Here is a 19,845-nt window from a genome sequence, read left to right as displayed (position 1 = left end):
ATAATTGTACAAAATAATTATTCCAGAATGTTTTGCGTCGTTCCCGGAGACGTGGTGACAGTGACACCAGATAGTGTTCTTTCTTAGTGGTGGGTTGCATGGTGGTTGACATTGTCCTGTAAGCAGGAGCACTCTCAATCCAGACTGTGACCACCAGCAAGAGGCAGGTGAGAGATGCTGCCACGAGGTTTATTGTCATTGTACTGTGCAATTTGGCAAGTTTGGAGTCGTCGCGGTGGTTCTTCAGTCGTCCGGGTTCTTCCATCAACTTCAAGAGGCTCGACGACTGGCAGGACCACATACTTTAGTCTAGCTTTTCTCCTGGTAGCATTTGTAGTGTTAGCTACCGTTCTGAGACTTTTGACTCAGTTAGTGGCCTGCTTGTCGGACCACTCTACTTTCGTCGATCTCAAATTGTGCCCTTTCTTGGATGGTACCATGGGGTCGGGAAACTCTGCCAGTTCAAGTGTCTCTGTCTATGGGTAGCAACTCAGGGCTGGTCGGTCTTTTGTCAGGAGCTCTTCTTGGCTGTTCACTTCTTCGGGGGCCGTCAGTGTCGGAGATATCTTCTTACAGTGGTGCGCATGAAGCCAGTTTCTTTTTCCTTCCACTCGAAGGGCAGTTCGGGTGGTGATCAAGACTAGCCAGGGGACCGTCCACCTGGGTTCCAGACTCTTCGACCTCTGAAAATTTTGCGTCAGCATGAAGTCCCCAGGCTTGATATCGTGTCCTGGACCCCTGGATACGTCTGGTAAGCCTTGCTGCACCTGTTGGTGGATAAGTGTTAGTTTGTTCGTTAATTTGTACATATAGTCGGACCTTAGTATGTCCGTACCATCATTAATGGAGGTTGGCTTTGGTGCTGCCCAAATGTTCATAGGCCTGCCGAAGACTACTTTGTAAGGGGTCAGTCGGTGTTTGGTTGGGGTGGAGCGCATTGACCGCAATGCCAGTGGGAGGGCCTCGGCCCATTTCAACCCAGTTGTGGCGACTATTTTTGCTAGCTTCAGTTTTAACGTGGCGTTGTGTCTTTCTACCAGGCCCGATGACTGGTGGTGGAAAACGGCGTGGAACTTTTGCTTTACCCCCAACCTTTCAGTATATTTTGTATTACTTCTGCTTCGAAGTGGGGGGCATTGTCGCTCCATAAAATTCTACAAAGGCCATATCGGGGGAAGTACTCCTTCAGTAATACCTTCGCAGTAGCTAAGGCGGTGTTGTCACGGGTGGGGTAGGTCTCCACCCATTTGCTAAAGGCGCACACGACCACTAGAAAGTATTTTAGACCATGGCACCTCTCTAGCTGGATATTATCCATCTGGAGGACTTCGAAGGGGTGATCAGGGACTCCAAACCCTCCCCGTGGTGCTACGGTCCCTTCCCTGGGTTGTGTTGCAGACATACTATGCATTGCAGGCGTTTTGCTGATTCTGCTATCTTGCTGTTATGCCATACTCTGGTGATCAGTTCGGTCATGGGGGAAGATCCTATGTGTGCTGGTAAATGTGCCTTGGTCAATATGGAGATCGGATAGGCATTAGGTAGCAGCCATTTGTTTCTGTCTTTTGTCCTCCAGCAGCCTTCCTCGTCTTTCAGTCCCACCCGAGCCCATCCAGCCAGTTCGTCCTGTGTGCCTGTCGTTTGTATGTCCCTTACAGTCGTTCTAGCGTCAGTCCATTGTTCTACTTGTGACCTGGTCACGTACATTCGTGTTGTGGTTCTGTCCTGGGCTGTGGTTCGGGTAGTAATGTCGGCTAATGCGTTTCCCTGTCCAATGAGGTCGGTCACTTTCTTATGTGCCTGGCATTTAATCACTGCTAGCTCCTTGGGGAGGAGGACTACTTCTGTCAATGCGGAGACTAGATCTCCATGTAGGATGGGTGTGCCGTGTGAAGTAAGGAACCCTCTTTCTCTCCACAGGAGCCCAAAATGGTGAACCACCCCGTAGGCGTACCGACTGTCGGTGTGTATGTTTACTGTCGTACCAGCTTCTAAAATACATGCTCGCGTGAGGGCAATGAGCTCAGCTGCTTGGGCGGATCGTTGGGCAATGCGGGCTGTCTCTAGGATGGTTTGGGCTGTGGTGACGGCATATGGAGCTGAGGTGGTGCCATCGGGAAGTTTGATGCATGAGTCGTCTATCCATAGTTCCCCATCTGTCTCTGAAAAGGCAGGGTCTCGGAGATCTACTCTACTCTTTGTCTGTTTGTCAGTGAGGTTTACACAGTTGTGCAGTGGAGTCACATCAGGGTCAGTTTCGGGTAGAGGTAACAATGTGGCTGGATTGAGAGTGGTGCATCGTTTTAGAGTGATGTGTGGTGCTAGCAGGTTCAACTCGTAACCTGTCAGTCGTGCGCTAGTCAAGTGTTGGGTTTTGGTCTGGTTCAGTAGTGACGGTGATAGGATTGGAGAGCACTACTCCTTTGCTCTGGCGTATGTATACTGCTGCAGCTGCCACAGTGCGCAAACACGCTGGCAACGCTCTAGCTACTGGGTCGAGGGTGGCAGAGAAATATGCACATGGGTGATGCTTGTGACCAATTGACTGTGTTAAGACGGACAATGTACATCCCCCCTTTCATGGGAGGAAGAATTGTTTGGAGTAGTCTGGGGTTCCTAGAACAGGTGCCGAACAAAGGGCATCTCGCAATTCTTTGAATGCTGACTGGCATTCGGGTGTCCAGGGGAAAGGTGAGGGGGTGTGTTTGGCTAGGAGGGAGAGAAGGGGTTTGACAATGAGGCTAAAGTTTGGTAACCACTGTCGGCAGAATGAGGTGAGGCCGATCAGAGAGCGGACTTGCTTCTGATTCTTGGGAACGGGAGTGTCTAGAATTGCCTGGATCCTGTCGGGTATGAGTTTCCTCCCTTCTTCCGATAAGAGGTGACCTAAATATGTTACCTGTGGTTTGCAGAACTGCAATTTCTTTCGAGAAACCGTGTGGCCATTTTCTGCAAGGAAGTGTAGGAGTTGGATGGTGGCTATGACGGCTAGTGGAGTGGTGTCTGCTGCTAGAAGGATATCGTCTACATACTGTATCAACACCACCCCGTCTGGTAACTGTACGGCATCTAACTGTCTTTTGAGCGCCTGGCTATAGATGCTCGGGCTCTCGGTGTACCCCTGGGGTGCTCGACAAAATCTATATGAGCGGGATCTTAGAGTGAAACCGAAAAGATAGCGACTGTCTTGGTGAATGGGTATGGAGAAGAAGGCATTCTTGAGATCGATAACGGTGAAAGTGGTAGCAGTTGACGAATTAGGGTCAGGATGATGGTGATGTCAGAAACTACTGGGTACTGTGGTACTACTATTTTGTTTATCTCCCGCAGGTCGACGATGAAGCGGTAGGCTTTTCCCTCTCCCTCTCCTTGTCTCTTTATGATCGGTAAAATAGGACTATTACAAACATTGCTCACTACCTCTTCTACCACTCCTGCCTCTACTAGTGACTGTATGATTTCGGTCAAGGCTTTCTCGCCCTCTGGCGATATCTTGTACTGGGGTATTTTCGGTAAGGTTGCGTCTTGTCGTATTGTCACGTGTACTGGGTCAATCATCATTCGTCCTACGTCTGAATCAGCCCTAGCCCACAGATGCGAGGGTAAAGTGTCTAGTAGGGATGTGTCTGTCTCAGAAATGGGATACATGTGTTGGGATGGATTATCTCTTGGGTGTTGGTGATTTTCATATAGATGACTCGTACTCCGTCTGACGAACATCTGATAGTCGCACGGAAATGCTTCAATAGATCGAGACCCATAATGGCGTCTGGAGTGTTGGAGGAGGGAAGGAACGTCGCGTCGATAACATTGTTTTTAAGTTTGAAGGGGATCGGCCTGGACAAAGAGTTGGTGGAGGGCATACCGTCAAATCCTATTGAGGTTATATTTGAGCCAGACAAGGGTGCCCATGGGATCAGTCGTTTGGATAGCGCACTACGTTTGGCTCCAGTGTCTACCAAAAATGGCGACTCTGTGCCCAGGACCTTTGCGGTAACATAAGGGCCTTGCTGATCAACATAGAGCTCGACTGGATCCCTCCCTTGCCCCTGGCTGTCCTATGCAAAGTCATACATGTTGTCGTAATCTGTCTGTTGACACTGGTTCTGTCTGGGGCGGTCAAATGTGTTCACTCTTCCTGGCCTTCCAGCGCTAGCTTCACTTGCGTACCCTCTCCCAGGTCCTTTTCCTCTCAGTTCATTTGTTATTTCCCTTATCCCTCTGCCCTTACCAGCTCCTGATAAGGCTGGGCATTGGGATTTCCAGTGTCCCTATTCCTTGCAAAATATGCATTGATCCTGTCCTAAGTCCTGGCGCCGTACATATGGTGTCAATGAGTCATTTCTAGGAGGCTGTACTCTAGGGACATTCTGTTGGCATCCTCCTTTATACTGTTCTCTTCCTGTATTCACCCCTTGGAGCTGCGCTATCATTACCATTTCTTTCAAATCTTTCTTCTTCTTTTCTGTAGCCCTATCAATTTCATTTTTCTGATGTTTATAGTACTGGGCCATCTGGAGGATGGCCGCTGGTTTAGAGGCTGCCCAGCTGCTTTCGCTGGTCTGCAGTTTTTGCGATACTTCCGATAGCAGTCCCTTAACATAATTCTGGACACACAAGTGGTGTCCAGTTGCGGTGGACATGCCTTGTCCGCTGTAATCGGAGAACACTGTTTCGAATCTGGAGAAATACTCCGAGACATCCTCTTGTGGTTATTGGCGGCATGCCGTTACAATGGACCAATCAATCTTTTTCTCCGGGATCAAAATTTTTACATTCTGTACTATCTTGTCGGGGAGATCTAATATGGCTTTTACTGGTTTTTGTCCGGGGTTTCGCTGTTTATCTAAAACACCGAGTTGTTCCCAGGTATGGCCGAGCAGCTCTGTGTGGTCTACCTTCCTGAATTGCTTCCACACATCCGCTGGCAGACATAGCCCAAAGAATAAGTCGATAATGGCGAGTGTCATGATGGTTGATCCCAGAGCGGTGCCCAATTCTGTGTAAAATGCGGTGGGATTCTTACGTAAATCCGGTAAAGTTTTACGGAACGTCAGGATGTCTTTTCTGTCCCATGGCTGATATACCCAATTGTGGACCACCCTTCCTTTCACATCCTAGTGGTTTATGTCATCATTGTTCCCTTGTCCTCTAGGGGGGACCCAATAAGGGACAGCTTCTTTTATTGGCATCATGGTATCTGGTTTTTCTATTGGGGGCCCTGTAATTGTAGATGTCTTATCCTTATATACCCGTCCTTGTTCTATAAGATGGGGGAATACCACTAGTGTGTGCGAGAAGAGTTCTGCTACATCACAGTTATTTTCATCTCCCGTATCTACCTTTCTATAAAGAGCCATTAGTCTCTCTGGCCCAACATCTCTGTACTTTTCCTCGTAAGCAGTGAGTGTGTGATAACAGAGGCGTACAATGAAGTGTCGCTTATGGTTTTCGACATAGGAGTTGCATATGTCGGTTATATACTCTTCGGTCTCTTTCCTATCTATGAGCGTTTTACCTATTTTATCGATACCTGCTCGTTCGTCTTTACTTAATCGTGGGATCCTCGGCAACCCTTTCTCTTTTGATTCAGCTTCTACTGACCCGCCTTTTCATGAGGCATTAGGCACAAGTGACTCTGTTGGTGCTGAGGCTATGGGAGTCAAGGCAATGGTGCTGCCTTCGACTACGCTTTGGGATTCCTGATGTTGTATTTCAGGATGAGTGGGGGCATAAGGAGGTGGCATTTAGATGATCGGAGGGCCTAATAACAAATCATCATCAACTTTTTGTTTAGTTGGTAACTCAAGGTAAAGAGTCGAGGGCGTAACCGGATATTGACCTGAAATCTTTGACTCTTGCTCTTTTCTATCAGTCTCTCTTTCTTTTATATCTTCTTCTAACTTCTTACACGCTTGGTGAGCTGCTTTTTGGATCTCTTTATTTACCCGGTCCTTTTTAGTGTATTTGTGCCATAGTTTGCTATAAGCAACGATGGCTACTCCATATTTAACATACATGGGGTGCCTTCCCTCAGTGCTGGATGACTGACCTCTAACAAACGGTCCGGTCCAAAACAATCAAACAATTTTGAGAAGACAGGCATGACGTACAAGCGGTCAACAAAAACATCTCGAAACGTCGTGGACAAAGGTCCGCCCTACCTGTCCTTCGCTGCCTGCAAAAAGGGAATATTCCTATTCTACGTTGTTTGCAAGCACGGAATGTCTCAATTACTACCAATAACTTCAAAGAGCGGAATACTAGTATTCGAGCAAACAATTTCAATACAATCAGACAATCAGTTTTGTCGTATATCATGACCTTACCCGTACCGTTATGGACAGTTTCTTCGTCGTCCCCTTCCAGCACCCGTTTGTCCTCTCACTCCAACAATGCGGCGTTCCTGTAAGGTCCCAGTCAGGACCGCAGGTCACTTGAGAGAGGTCCGTTCGGAACCGGTGAAGTTCAGTTGATCGGCCGCCAGACGAGGGTCTTTCAGGCAGGTGCACTTCCTGATCGTTTAGATGTTCACTCCATCGTTAGGACCTCTCTCACCGGACCCACATGTCGCTGATGGGCCCCGACGTTGGTGCGCCAATTGATGAAAAGCATCGAGACTCCCAAGACTTTCGATGCCGCTTGGTGCAAACCACCTCTAATTCACCCTAAGATTAGCGATCAAAATAACGAGGCAGGCGCTGGTAACTGGAAGGCGAAGAACAGGTTTATTTCTCTAGAGGAGAACACATCACATCAGACAACGGGGCTATCGTCAGGAGGTGCTCTAACTGCATCTCTGTGGCATGGCCTTTTATATGCTTTTTCGTCAGTTTATTACATGGTCAAACATTCCTGGCATCAGTTTATTGCATAGTCAAACATCCTTGGAATCCCCGCCTCAAGCTAGTTCCCTCACAAACCCAGCAGCAATCGTCCCTCCACCCAGATCTAACAGATGATCGCTATCTTGCAACTGGACATTCCGACAGGATCTAAAAGAATGTGGGATCGGTCAGATCTAAGGGTTCGTGTCTTTGATCAGATCAGGCCCCTTTGTTGGTGAAACAAGCCCTGCCGTGCGCGGGTAATAAACTATGTCCACAGGGGTCGGTTAGTGCCTGGGACCGGATTGAGTGGCCAGGTGCAGGGAAGGAGGTTATCAAAGGGGGCTTGCCCGTGCGTGGAGGATGATAGCGAGGTCGGGGTGACTCACAGGTGACCAGCAGAGTATGAAATGGCAGTGATGTCTAAAATGGTTGCTGCTTACACGCACGTAAAGGCCCTCACTAAGCAAGATGGCGCCGGCAATGTTCATATTTGTCGTTTTATTTTCTACACCACGTGCTGTAGAATGTTCTAGAAAGTGTGTTGATAGAATACGTTGCATTTCTGACTTCGATGTGTACTTAAATATTTAAAAAACTGTTTATATCGAAAAGTAGAAAGACAGTAATAAAGAGAAGTTTTGAAAGCTAAAAGAATCAAGGAACTATTGTAATTTGTTCTTTATTACCTACTGGCGGTCGCCAGTAGGTAGTTATCACTGTTACCGGTCTGAAAGTGCGGTGTTGCTCAAAGTGGTATGGTGCTGATATGATATGGTGCTACACTTGGGTATGAAACCGAGAGTCTAAACCATGAGGTCATTGCTGTAAAGTGATGTGGTCTGGTGTTTGGAGCCTATGTGTGCAAGTAATGTTAGTCGGTGTTTATACCATACAGGGAGTGGGAAGCGAACTAGTGACCGCTACTGTGTGTTAATAGTGTACCGGAAGCGGGAAGCAAAGTATTTACGCCTACCGGTGTGAAGACTTGGGGATGAAACCGAGCTGATTGCTGTAAAGTGATGGGCTCTGGGCTCTGTAGGATACTAGCCTCTGTAGTACAAGTGTGTAAGTAGTGTTAGTATGCGTTTATAATATATTGGGAGTGGGAAGCGAACTACTCACCCCTACTGGTGTGAAGACTCAGGGATTAAACCGTGAGCCTAAATTGTGAGCTTACGTCATAGTAGAATGTTAGTATGTAATTCTACTAGAATCGAAGTATGTAATGTTAGAATGTAATGCTGTCAGGAGGGGAACCCTGCAGAGTTTGTACACGGTGCTCGATTAGATGGTTGCTTTGCTGTCTGCTCCTGTTAGTGGTTGTTTCAGGTGTCTTGTTTTCTTATATTAAATCTACTTATTGGGTCCACTGCTGTCTGCCTCTTCACTACATAAATTTGGCGACGAGCAGGAGAGGTAAAAAGAAGGCACTACTCACCAATATTTCCAAATTGCTTGCGTTGTGCTAAAGACCTGTTTTCTTCGTGTAGCTGTTTCTACTTATGCCAGGGTCGTCGGCTCATTAAACTATGTCATCCGACTTCTGATAGGATTTATATTTTTAGATTTTGTGCTACCTCTGCTTCTTCACTACATTCTGGTCGCTGTACTACACGTGTGTATGTAGTGTTAGTATGCGTTTATACTAACAAATGCTTCATGGTCCTAGGGAGGGCGACCTCTCAGGCGCAGCTCATACAATGTCCCGGGATGTGCATTTGCGGGACATTTGTGTTTGCTATTAGAGGGTGGTGCATGGCTTCCACCCTATGATAGCAAATACTTGTTCGACTACTGAAGTGAGAGGATGAAATCCTCGTATCGCTGTAATAGAGGGGATGTGGATGGTAAAAATGGAGAGAAAAGAAGAAACAAAAAAAAGCGGGGTCTCACCCGTTCTTTTAAATGAGTCCCCTGGTGGGTAATGTTCAGAGGCCAATCCAATTATTATATTGTGGGGTCTCCGTATGACTGGGGATCTTAATGCCACCTGTAAATTAGGCGCGGAAGGGTTGAGGGGAGTGCCACCTTCCCGAGTATTGTTTACTAACTGTTCGGGGGGTTCGAGGCCAACTGAAGATCGCCACACTCCGGGGCTTTATTTAAATATGCAGGGTGGGCCTCGGTAGTCCCTGAATCCTCGGTGGTCCTAGGCAGTGCCTTATTTGTTCTGTAATCACACAGGCAGTATTTTATGGTGTTATAAAGTGATGCACTCATAGAACTCTTGCAGTTGTACAATTACCCAGGCTTCATTTGTCTAATAGTCAGTTAGATTATGTTTGATAGGTGCACTCTAATATTAAATACGTTTGTCCTTAAAATATCTTATAAACAGATGATTTTCATAATAAATAATAGACAAGTGTTCTCAGAAAAGGAAGTCCTATACACTCAGTTATTTATTTGAAAAAAAGTAACCTTTATTCAAACACAAATAAATAGAAACGTAACTTTAATAGAAGAAACAGTATAATAAAAAAAATGTGGGTTGGACTCCAGTGGAAGCAGCGTAGGAAACCTGCAAGACAAAAATGAAACATAAGTATGTGTGCTATGTGGAAGAGGTAAAGAAAGGTAGTCCGAATGAAAGGACCATAGTGAGAATGGAAGGGAGGGGGAGTGGGTGGAAGGGAGAAGGGGAGGGAGAGTCAAAAGAAGAGAGGGAGGAGGAGACAGAGCATCGGCCTACTGCACCCAGCCCTTAGTGTTTACCCTCCCATCACCCGTTTGTCTAGGACGCTGAGGTCCGCAAGAAAGAGTGGTTCAGCAAGTCCTTAAAATGAAACACATGAGGCCAGAGATTATAGGCCATATTATAAAGGAATGGCAATAACATTATCGCCGCTTTAGGGACAGGAAACTGCCGCGAACGTGGCGATAAGGGTTTGATAATATGCCCTTGTGAATTCCCATAGAAGCCCAGGTTCTGGTGTGAACCTAGGCTTCTATGGGAATTCACAAGGGCATATTATCAACCCCTTAGCGCTGCTTTAGTGGCAGTTTCCTGCCGCTAAAGTGGCGATAATGTTATCACCATTCTTTGATAATACAGTCCTACATTATTAGCTACGGGAAAATCACTTGCATGCACCTGTGCACCCAGGGTGCTGCACCCCAGCCCCTTCCCCCACACTGTGCTCAATTGTAGGTCTTGCACACCAAGGCTTCACTGCTCACCTGCCACCACTGGTGTTTTCCACAACTTGTTGGTGCAAGCTCCTAGTCCGGGGTACGTTTGTACGGTAGATGAGGTCTCCGGTCAGGGACGGTGTCTTGATACCACGATGGAAGGTGTCAGAACGCCTAGGGCATCATTGCGGGGTCAGCTCCGCTCTGCCCTTCTTGAGGCAATCAATGGAATGTCTGAAATGGGAGAAATCATTTAATGTGGAAACGTCTGGAGGTAAATGAAGGTTTATTTTAAGCTTGATAGAAAATAGGAGTTGAGTGCATCCTTCGTTTTTGAAGTACGATCTACCAACTGTGAGTGGTAATCGTGGCTCAAAGAGGAGTTGGAGTGCACAAGAATACACAAGGTCAAATAATAATATGTTATACCAAAGTTCACATACAAAGGATCAGAGCGCATGCTAGAAGCATAATGTGCGTGTATAATGCAGTGGCGGGAGCCTGTGTGCATGTACACTTAGTAACAAGCTCACTACAGTGTCCTAAAAGCCAACGCCACGTGTCAGTGAGAGACCTATGGTTTTTTCAGTGAATTTCAAAGGTTTTTTAAATGGTAATTCCTAGCTATAACGAGTTTGAAACCTATGGTTTTTTCAGTGAATTTCAAAGGTTTTTTAAAAGCTAATTCCTAACTATAACGATTGTGAAACTTATGATTTTTTTAGTGAATTTCAAAGGTTTTTTAAAAGCTAATTCCTAACTATAACGTTTGTGAAACCTATGGTTTTTTCAGTGAATTTCATAGTTTTTTAAAAAGCTAATTCATTTGTATATCGACTTTGTAACCTAGGATTATTTTTTTTTGTTAGCTGCTTTTTACAACAATTAATTATATGTTTTTTAAAAAAAACATTTGTTAAATGTATATTTTTTCTTTTTACATTTTTTCCTGGTGCGCTCAGGGTGCGCGCACCGGTAAGCTCTCCCAAGAGCGCTATTTCTGCGTTCGTAAAACAAAATATGTATGAAAAGTAAATAATAATGGAAGACATTTAGTACCATACTTATAAAAGCAGTATTTTTGATTTACGAAATGAAAATGATTTTGCATTTCCGTAAAGCTATTGAAACGTCACTTAGGCGCGCCGCGTAAGAGCCCCTGGAAGTGCTCCGGTGCGCGCAGCTTAAGCGCGTCAAGTCATGTGACCTTAAAATAACTCTTTTAATTGGTTGCAAACAGTTTTTTTTACAAAGAATTAAATCCCCACCCATTTCCTTCACTTCTTCTTTCACTTTTGTGACTGCAAGACCTCTCTTTTTGCTGTCGGATCTTTGTTGGATTAATATCTTGGATTACCATGGCTGCCAGAGCACCAGCAGTGAAGATGACACAGACGGATTTCTTGATGAAGAGGTTCCTCAGCCGAAAATAAAAGAACACTTCATATGGACGTTTTTTTCTATTCCAAATGACCTGAAAAAAGTAAATGCTCCAAAGGTGGAGTGCAGGATTTGTCACACTGTCATGTCACGGGGTGACCCCACCAAGAAATATTCCTTTGGAAACTCCACAATGATTCGCCATGTCGAGAGGAGGCACCCCCAGAACTTTGCCCGGGAGAGTGTCAGGGCTCTGGCACGAGAGGTTCCCAGTGATGGGGTGTTAGACCTGTCTGCTTCTGGGAAGACTCTAACCATCATGATTTATTTTTGTCCCCCTTAGCCTCCCAGAGTTTCTATTTTTATTTTTACATATGTCCATCAGGGATTTTTTAATGCTGTCAGGGGGCTAGGTGTTCCTTGGCGATGACGCCATTTTTCCCTCATAACCTGTGAGGCCTAGTCAGCCCCCTTGAAAATCTAGGGATCTCCAGAAACCTAAGATGGTGTCCACCAACTGCCATAACGGACACAACTGGAGGACAGGTCCATAGGATAACATTAGGGAACTTTCTGGAATTGACTAGAGACTTCTGCAGGTCTCAGGCCACCCTATATAAGGCCAGTGACCAGCAGCCATTTTGTGCTGACCCCAGAGTAGAGGAGTGAGGCAGTGGTGAGAGGAGGTGGACACACTGAGAGCAGCTAGTTTGTCACTGAGGCTGACAGTTACTTCAGAGGATTGTTCCCCCTTCAGCCTTTGACCGATCCCTCTCTCAAGACAACCACTACTGACAAAGAAATCGAACTACTGAAGGAAGAAGACCCTTCTATCTCAGAGCCCTCAGCAAAACCACCCAGAACACCCTTAACTGAGGGTATTCCTGACTGTCCATATCCAGCGCTGTGCTCACCGTTGTTGTGGATCAGCTGTAGTGAAGGTGGGCGTCTGTGGCACCTTAGCGCCCTGAAGAGCGAGGGCGCCGTGTGTGCGCATCCTTCCTGAGAGGCCGGAGCTGAAGGTGTCTGAGGAGGAGTAGCGGCGCTGTGTTAGTGGATTGCGGGACCCCGGGGGCACCAGCCGCGTCAAGCAGAGCAGGAAGTGCTTCCGCGCATGCCCTCAGCGCGCCCGCTATCGAAAGCAGGAGGGGCCTAGGGTCGGGCAGGCCCAGGAGAGCAGCGTCGCCGTGAGGAACAGTGTCCTTCCTGTGAGCGAGTGCGGAGGCGGGAGTAGAGCGAGCGCTTCCGCGCATGTCCGGCGGAGAAGTGCCAGCTGGAAGAGAGTCATCGCGTCAGCCGAGGAGCGCCGCATCGACGATCTCCGGAGAAGAGGCAAGAGTGCCACAGCGGACGACGCGGTAGGGAGCCCTGGGCCGGGGAAGCCTTCCCTGTCTTCCCCCTTCCGCCTGACTGCTGCCAAGCTCCATCGAGTGTGGAGAAAACAACCGCTGGGACACTTCAAACCCCACAAGTAAGCCGGGTAGAGAGGGAGCGGGAGGCAGCAGAGCCAAGTGCCTGACATCCGGGACCTCAGGGCTAAGCCCCAGAAATCTAACTGTCTAATACCTGGAAAACGAAAGTGGGTTAAGTGACTCAGAGAGCCACAGCAAAGACCTCACTACTTACCACAGAGGAGAGAGGAGGAGGTGGTGTAGGGAATCACAGGGTTCCTGCGTCAAGACCCTAATAGTCTATTGGTAACTGAGGGAGTGGTTCCTCCACTAGAGAGGTGTAATCTGTGATTTAGAGTGAGGGGAACCTTACTAATGTTATTGTATCTTCCCTTTTAGTTACATAACTGGTGGGGTATGCAGTGAAGAGCTACAACCAGGTCATTCTGTGAGTTGAGCAGTGCTTTAGAGCTGTGGGGTAATGTACCTGCTAATGAGTCTTTAAACATATATTGCACTGACAGACTGCATCTTCCTTTCTGTAAATCTATTGGTGAAGCATTGTGACATTGAGTATTAATGTAAAGTAACCCTGCATAGTGTGGAGCTAATGAGATTCTCTTAATCATCCAAAGAGTTACCGTTATTCATTACTGAATCTTTGACAAAAGAATGTGGTTTACTGCCCTTTTTCCACAGCAGGAAGAGTGAAAAGTAATTTCTCAAAGCAAAAGTGTAATGTTTATTCCTGAAAGAAATTGATGTTGTATCCTGTATGATTTGAATCTAAAGAGACATATTATTTTTATAAAAGGTAACGGTATTTTTCCAAACAGTGGTGTTGTGTCTTTATTTTAGTGGTTCAACACTGAGTTACTGTGAGTGAGACTTGTAACTACTTAACCAACGCCTTGAGTTAGCTGTAGCCACTACTGTGCCAAGCTACCATATGTAGACTTGGGTAATCTAGGTCCAACATAATTGGTGTTTCAGCGGTGGGATCACGGATTTGTGCTTACACTCACTTATTAGTAACGCAGTGCCAACCACGAGACCTCACCTAGAGTTTTCTCCCTGCGGCCCTCCTAATTTACATTTTTGATTTTTCTAAATTTACTTCTGGTGGTGGGTGGAGGTTAACCTCAGGTCACTTCGTGGTTTTCTCCTGTGAGTAATTTTATACCATGGCAAAGCTGGAGGTGAATCTTAAAGAGCTGGAAGCCAATACTGTGGCCCAACTCAGGGATTGGTGTCAGCAGAACGGGGTATTTTTTAATAAAGGTGCCAAGAAAGGAGAGTTGCTGACAAGCATAAGGGCATGGTTAGAAGCTCGTCTAAGGGAGGAACCAGAAACGGAAGTGGGTGATGGGGACACTGTTACTGAGGCTGCATTGCTGAACCAAATGGGGAGAGGGAATCTTCTGACAGGTCCCAGGATACCTTCAAGGGCAAGCAGCAGCGTTTCAGACAGGGGCTTAACCGAAGCCGAGCTGGAAGATAGGAGGGAGGAGAGGAGGTTGAAAATAGAACTAGCCAGGATGGACATGGAAAGGGAGGATAGGAGGTTGGCGCATGAGCGAACCATCAAAGAGATGGATTTACAAGCCCTAAACCGAGGATCCCCCAAATCAGAGAATGGTGGCAGCGATACCCAGACCAACATCAAAGAACCTAGACCGTACCTACCAAAAGATATTATGGCTTGTTATGTACCCAGTGACGACATTGCTAAATGGCTAGCCGCCTACGAGGTCTCGCTGAGGGCCCATGGGATTCTGGAAGTCCACTGGGGAGGTGGGTTATACAAATACATGCCCCCCACTGGCAGGGATACTTTGTTGGCCCTTGACCAGAGTGAACAGACCTACTATCCGGCTATGAAAGCAGCGCTGCTCAAGAAGTTTGGGTTGACCCCTGAGAAATATAGGCAAAAGTTCCGGGGCAGCTACAAGCTGGGCACGCAAAACTGGGTAGATTTCTTGGACTACTCCAGGAAGGCCCTGGAGGGTTGGGTAAGAGGCAGCGAAGTAGGAGACTATGAGGGACTATATGACCTCATACTCAAGGAACACCTACTCGAGAAGTGTCTTCCCGAACTAAGACAGCATCTGGTGGACAGCAAGCTGACCAGCCCCAGGAAGCTTGCTGAGGAGGCGGACATCTGGGTTAGTACCCGGGTGTCGACTAAGGGGACTGGAGGGAATTCCCAGAAGCAAGGACAGGGCGCCCCCCAGAGGAAAGAGGGAGGGGAAACTAAGAGGGAGTTCTCAAAAGGGCCACAAAATACTTCGCAAGGAAGGGGCAGAGGATTCATCCCCAAGAGTAACCCCCCTCGCAACCCTACCCCTGGCCAAAGCCAGCAGCCAAGGGTTGTTCATTGTTTTGAGTGTGGTGGTGTGGGACACTATAAAGGAGATGTGAGATGCCCAAAAAGACCACCCCCTCCCACTGGAGGAAAAGCCCCGGGAATCACTAGTGTAGTGCTCGGGGAGGAGATGCCTTTGGTTAACGGGGGGGAGCGGGCGGGTGTCACCTTAGTGTCCCTGGGAGATAAGGAGATGGTTCCCAAGACCCAGCTGCCCTCTAATACTACTAAGTATGAGCAGTGGGTCACCATCAATGGCCGTAGAGGGGAGGCTCTGAGAGACACAGGAGCCAGCATGACTATGGTAAGGAGTCAGCTGGTGTCTCCAGAGCAGGTCATCCCAGATGTACTCCATCCCGCCGTAATGGCTGACGGCAGATTGGGCCACTACCCTGTGGCTGAGGTTCCCTTTGAGTGGGGAGGGGTTGCAGGTCCACTTCGAGTTGCCGTAAGCCCTGCCGTGCCTGTTGACTGCCTGTTAGGGAATGATATGGAGCACAATGCTTGGAGGAGGGTGGAGTACCAGACTCACTCTGAGATGCTGGGACCCCCTGACTGGACTTGTGTCAGCACAAGGTCCGCGACTGCCCGAAGGGGGAGTTCACTGACGCTGGAGCCTGGAACAATGGCCCAGCCGGCTGCCAGAGAGGAGAAGGACAGGAGGCCGGAGGACCCTGCCTCGACATCTCCACCTCGTGAGACAGCTGGACCACCTGCGGAGGTGGATCTGGAGTCCACCGGGGAGAATGTTGCTTCCCTGGAAAACCTACCCATCCCAACTGAATGGCATGTGGAGGGAGGTCCTTCCCGGGAAGAGTTCTGCAAAGCTCAGAAAGAGTGTCCTACTCTCGAGGGGCTGCGGCAACAGGCCAACGCCCAGGCAGCGGGAAACATTGAAGGGAGCTACCGGATTTACTGGGAGGATGGACTCCTCTACAGTGAGCCCAAGGCACCTGGCCACGGTTCAGCCAGAGCCTTGGTGGTCCCTCAATGCTTTAGAGCCTTTCTACTGGAACTGGCTCATGAGATACCATTGGCAGGACATCTAGGACAGGACAAGACCTTTGCCCGGCTTGTCCCCCACTTCTACTGGCCTCGAATGAAAGTGGCGTCGGATACATATTGTCGGACGTGTGTGTCTTGCCAAGCCAGTGGGAAAACTGGGGTGAAGCTAAAAGCTCCCCTGGAACCACTACCTGTCGTTAGCACCCCCTTTGAGAGGGTGGGCATCGACATTGTAGGGCCATTGGATCCACCAACTTCAGCTGGACACCGGTTCATACTGGTTTTGGTGGATCATGCCACACGGTACCCAGAGGCAATACCTCTGAGGACCATCACTGCACCTGCAGTGGCAAGGGCCCTGATGGGGATCTTCACCAGAGTGGGTTTCCCCAAGGAGGTCGTTTCCGACAGGGGGACTAACTTCCTTTCAGCATACATGCGGGCTATGTGGAAAGAGTGCGGCGTTACCTATCGGTTTACCACTCCCTATCACCCACAAACCAATGGTCTTGTGGAAAGGTTTAACAAAACCTTGAAAGGTATGATACGGAGTCTACCTGAGAGCCTACGGAGGAAATGGGACATCCTCCTACCCTGTCTCTTGTTTTCCTACAGGGAAGTGCCACAGAAGGGAGTGGGCTTCAGCCCCTTCGAACTTTTGTACGGGCACCCTGTAAGGGGACCTCTCAGCCTGGTGAAAGACGGATGGGAACAGACTCCCAGGAAGCTTCCCCAGGACGTGGTGAGCTACATGCTGGCCTTCCGGAGCCAAATGGCTAAGTTGTGGAAGCAGGCTTCAGACAACTTGGAGGCCAGCCAAGCAGTTATGAAAGAGTGGTATGACCACAACGCTCACCCAGTGGAACTGGAGCCTGGACAGAAAGTGTGGTTAATGGAACCTGGAGAGCTAAATGCCCTCCAGGACCGTTGGACAGGCCCCTTTGAGGTTTTGGAGAAAAAGGGGAAGTCCACCTATTTGGTGGATCTTAAGACCCCGAGGCAGCCCCTCAGGGTGCTGCATGCCAATCGTCTCAAGCCACATCATGAGAGGCCCGAGGTTGTCTTAATACTGGTAACCGATGGAGCAGAGGAAGAAGAAAGTGAACCTCTCCCTGATCTTCTCTCGTACAAAGAAAAAGATGGGTCAGTGGAGGGAGTGATTTTCTCGCCATCCCTGACTTCTGAACAGCAAAGTGATTGCCGCCAGATCCTGGAACAATTTTCTCCCCTGTTCTCCCTTGTCCCAGGTAGGACCCACCTGTGTACCCATGACGTGGACACAGGAGGCAGCCCACCTGTGAAATCTAAAATCTACCGGCTGTCGGACAAGGTGAAGGCCAACATCAAAAGTGAAGTCGCCAAGATGCTGGAGTTAGGGGTGATTGAACCTTCTGGTAGCCCTTGGTCTAGCCCGGTGGTTTTGGTACCAAAAGCTGCCCCACCAGGCACCACACCTGAATTGAGATTCTGTGTGGACTACCGAGGCTTGAATTCAGTAACCAAAACTGATGCACATCCTATCCCACGGGCGGATGAGCTTATTGACCGGCTGGGAGCTGCTCAATACTTAAGTACCTTTGACCTAACTTCAGGGTACTGGCAGATTTCCCTTACCGAGGAGGCGAAGGAAAGGTCAGCCTTCTCTACACCTGAGGGACACTACCAATTTCGTGTGATGCCCTTTGGGCTTAAGAATGCCCCTGCCACTTTTCAGCGGCTGGTGAACAGGGTCCTTTCGGGAATGGAAGCTTTTTCTGCTGCATACCTGGACGACATTGCTGTCTTCAGTAGCAGCTGGGAGGACCATTTGCAGCACCTGCAAGCTGTTCTTCATGCCCTGCAACAGGCTGGCTTGACCATCAAGGCCAGCAAGTGTCAGATTGGACAGGGGTCGGTGGTGTACCTAGGTCACTTGGTGGGCAGAGGGACGGTGCAGCCCCTCCAGGCAAAGATTGAGACCATCATCGCCTGGGAGCCCCCCAAGACTCAAACAGAGGTCCGAGCCTTCCTGGGCCTCACTGGATACTACCGTCGCTTCGTGAAGGGGTATGGCACTATTGTGGCACCCCTCACTGAACTTACTTCCAAGAAGCAACCCCGACGGGTAGTCTGGACGGAGGCTTGCCAGCGAGCCTTCATGACCTTGAAACAAGCATTGTGTTCCGCTCCCATTCTCAAGGCCCCTGATTTTGCTAGAGAATTCATTGTCCAAACAGATGCGTCAGAACATGGCATTAGGGCAGTGTTATCGCAGCTAAATGATGAGGGCTTGGATCAACCCGTGGTCTTCCTGTCCAGGAGACTACTCCCCAGGGAAAGGAGGTGGAGTACAATTGAGAGAGAAGCCTTTGCGGTGGTTTGGGCTCTGAAGAAGCTGCGACCATACCTGTTTGGTTCGCACTTCCTAGTTCAGACTGACCATCGCCCCCTTCGTTGGCTGATGCAAATGAAGGGGGAGAATCCCAAGTTGCTAAGGTGGTCCATCTCCCTACAGGGAATGGACTTTAGGGTGGAACACCGACCTGGGGCGGACCATGCCAACGCAGACGGTCTATCCAGGTATTTCCGCCTTAGTGATGAGGACTCCCAAGGGGTTGGGTAGTTCTCCCCACTTTCAGCTGGGGGGGACGCGTGTTAGACCTGTCTGCTTCTGGGAAGACTCTAACCATCATGATTTATTTTTGTCCCCCTTAGCCTCCCAGAGTTTCTATTTTTATTTTTACATATGTCCATCAGGGATTTTTTAATGTTGTCAGGGGGCTAGGTGTTCCTTGGCGATGACGCCATTTTTCCCTCATAACCTGTGAGGCCTAGTCAGCCCCCTTGAAAATCTAGGGATCTCCAGAAACCTAAGATGGTGTCCACCAACTGCCATAACGGACACAACTGGAGGACAGGTCCATAGGATAACATTAGGGAACTTTCTGGAATTGACTAGAGACTTCTGCAGGTCTCAGGCCACCCTATATAAGGCCAGTGACCAGCAGCCATTTTGTGCTGACCCCAGAGTAGAGGAGTGAGGCAGTGGTGAGAGGAGGTGGACACACTGAGAGCAGCTAGTTTGTCACTGAGGCTGACAGTTACTTCAGAGGATTGTTCCCCCTTCAGCCTTTGACCGATCCCTCTCTCAAGACAACCACTACTGACAAAGAAATCGAACTACTGAAGGAAGAAGACCCTTCTATCTCAGAGCCCTCAGCAAAACCACCCAGAACACCCTTAACTGAGGGTATTCCTGACTGTCCATATCCAGCGCTGTGCTCACCGTTGTTGTGGATCAGCTGTAGTGAAGGTGGGCGTCTGTGGCACCTTAGCGCCCTGAAGAGCGAGGGCGCCGTGTGTGCGCATCCTTCCTGAGAGGCCGGAGCTGAAGGTGTCTGAGGAGGAGTAGCGGCGCTGTGTTAGTGGATTGCGGGACCCCGGGGGCACCAGCCGCGTCAAGCAGAGCAGGAAGTGCTTCCGCGCATGCCCTCAGCGCGCCCGCTATCGAAAGCAGGAGGGGCCTAGGGTCGGGCAGGCCCAGGAGAGCAGCGTCGCCGTGAGGAACAGTGTCCTTCCTGTGAGCGAGTGCGGAGGCGGGAGTAGAGCGAGCACTTCCGCGCATGTCCGGCGGAGAAGTGCCAGCTGGAAGAGAGTCATCGCGTCAGCCGAGGAGCGCCGCATCGACGATCTCCGGAGAAGAGGCAAGAGTGCCACAGCGGACGACGCGGTAGGGAGCCCTGGGCCGGGGAAGCCTTCCCTG

The sequence above is a fragment of the Lissotriton helveticus genome, chromosome 3_1, assembly GCF_964261635.1.
Source record: "Lissotriton helveticus chromosome 3_1, aLisHel1.1, whole genome shotgun sequence".
Taxonomy (NCBI): domain Eukaryota; kingdom Metazoa; phylum Chordata; class Amphibia; order Caudata; family Salamandridae; genus Lissotriton; species Lissotriton helveticus.
The sequence above is the reverse complement of the archived record's forward strand: the minus strand, read 5'-3'. Positions refer to the sequence as shown.